Source organism: Alexandromys fortis, unplaced genomic scaffold (assembly GCF_014885135.2).
Source record: "Alexandromys fortis isolate MF-2015 unplaced genomic scaffold, M_Fortis_MF-2015_v1.1 scaffold_198, whole genome shotgun sequence".
Classification (NCBI taxonomy): Eukaryota; Metazoa; Chordata; class Mammalia; order Rodentia; family Cricetidae; genus Alexandromys; species Alexandromys fortis.
In genome coordinates, this window is record NW_026068111.1 from 52773 (window position 1) to 54837 (window position 2065).

Genomic DNA, 2065 nt, shown 5'->3' on the forward strand with positions numbered 1-2065 from the left:
AGAAAGAGAGAGAGAGAGAGAGAGGGAGGGAGGGAGGGAGGGAGGGAGTTGGAGAGGGGGAGAGGGAGAGAGGGAGGGAGGGAGGGAGAGGGAGAGAGAGAGAGAGAGAAGAGGGAGAAGAGAGAATTGTAAAAAGGCCCTGAATAAAACTGAAGCAGGAAGAGCTCCGGTGTGTCGCGTCATCCTTGTGGGACAAGGCTGTACGTGACATCCTTCACCTGCTTTTGGGACTCTGAAATGCATGTTTGATGTTATTGTTACCATGTATGGAATTGCTAACTTGCCTGTATATCTACAAACTGAAAACCTCGTGAGAATGGCCTTTTCTTTCTTCTTCCCCCAAGGAATAGAGAAACATGCAGGAAGAACGTGTTTGAGTCAGCCAGCTTGTTCTACACCACAGATTCCTCTCCCTGGCCAGTTTTCCCTTGCCGAGACATCCTGCTCTGGACACTAAGAAGTTTAATGAGCTTAACCCCAAAATCAACCTCGATAGTTTAATGAGCTTAACCCCAAAATCAACCTCGATAGTCTTTTATTTGGGCTTTCATGGATTTACATACTTCTGCCTACAATTGGCATCAACATTTGGGACAACCCAACAGTCTACAGCCCGCCCACTTGGCCCACCACCCACTTCAGGTGTGGTGCTTTGAAATTCCTGTTCCACAGCTAAGGAAGAAATAATTGGAAATAGGAATCACCACATATATATCACATCAGATCCCATAAATGTATATGTGTGTGTGTGTGTGTGTGTGTGTGTGTGTGTGTATCACATCAGATCCCATACGGTTCTGCCAGGTCCTCTAATAAAGGTAATGATGAAATTAATCAGTTATTAATAGGAAGTGTTCTGCAGTCCTCAAAATTTCATTAAAAACACCAAGTCAATAATAAAGGTTAAAAAAATGATTTTTCTATCACTTGGCAACAAACCAAGAAAATTGTAAACCATGTCCTACTTGTTCCTTCTATAACCAACATGAACAACATCAAACAGTTTAATACCTGCTTTACAAAAGGTGAATGCACGCCATATGAGACTATTACTTCCTTAAATCTCCTTAAATCTAACATTTCCACAGGATTCCAGTGAAGGATTAAACAGCCTTGAGTCATTCTCATACCTTTGGTCCCAGCACTTGGAAGGCACACAACTTTAATCCCAGCACTAGAGAAGTGGAGACAAGCTCCCCTGCATTCAGTCTAAGGATTCCTAGGAAAGGGATCGCCCATTTGGTCTGAAGATTCAGTAGGGGTAAAAACTAGGGGCTGGCTACTCTGCTTCTCTGATCTTTCAGCATTTACCCCCTAATAGCTGACTCAGGGTTTTTATTATTAAGACCAAATAGAATTCTCGCTACAATCTGGATAGGAGGGGATGAGGGGAAGAACTGAGAAACTCTAATTTGGATGTATTATGTGAGAAAAAAAATCTATTTTCAGTAAAACTGGGAAAAATACCATTCAAGGAGCCTCGGTCGTTTTCAAAGCAGTTTGGTTTAATTTGGTAACAAGGTCTCATTATAAATTTAGCATAATAAAAAAATGATAAAAATAGAATACTCATTTTCACTACTGCAGTTACCAGAACTGACAGTGAATTCTCTTATGTTTTGTATTGTTTCTGCTTGTTTTTAAGACCAAATCTCGTGTTGTATGAAAGGAGAGAAGGTTAGCACTCCCCTTGACAAGGATGGAAGAGGCCATTGGGTCTAACAACACGCATACGGTTAAGGCATTGCCACCTACTTCGTGGCATCTAACCACTGTTTTTGGGCACAGGAGATCGCTTCCTATGTATAACCCCAGCAGCACAGACATTATAAGGGCAACATTGAATAAATGGGACCTACTGAAACTGAGAAGCTTCTGTAAAGCAAAGGACACTGTCACTAAGACAAAAAGGCAACCTACTGACTGGGAGAAGATCTTCACCAACCCCACAACAGACAAAGGTCTGATCTCCAAAATATATAGAGAACTCAAGAAACTAGACTTTAAAATGCTAATTAACCCAATTAAAAAAAATGGGGCACTGAACTGAACAGAAAATTCTCAA

The 2065-nt window shown here is 41.4% G+C and overlaps 1 protein-coding gene and 1 non-coding gene across 6 annotated transcripts in view; one reads left to right on the forward strand and one right to left on the reverse strand.

Annotated features, from left to right (window-relative positions):
• The window catches only part of Tdrd12 (tudor domain containing 12), a 60179-nt gene that overhangs the window by 41771 nt on the left and 16343 nt on the right, over positions 1 to 2065 (reverse strand). The gene's annotated exons all lie outside the window — the stretch shown is intronic.
• LOC126489928 (U6atac minor spliceosomal RNA) lies at positions 1656 to 1781 on the forward strand. Its single transcript, XR_007589050.1, has one exon. It is a non-coding gene; the product is annotated as a U6atac minor spliceosomal RNA (small nuclear RNA).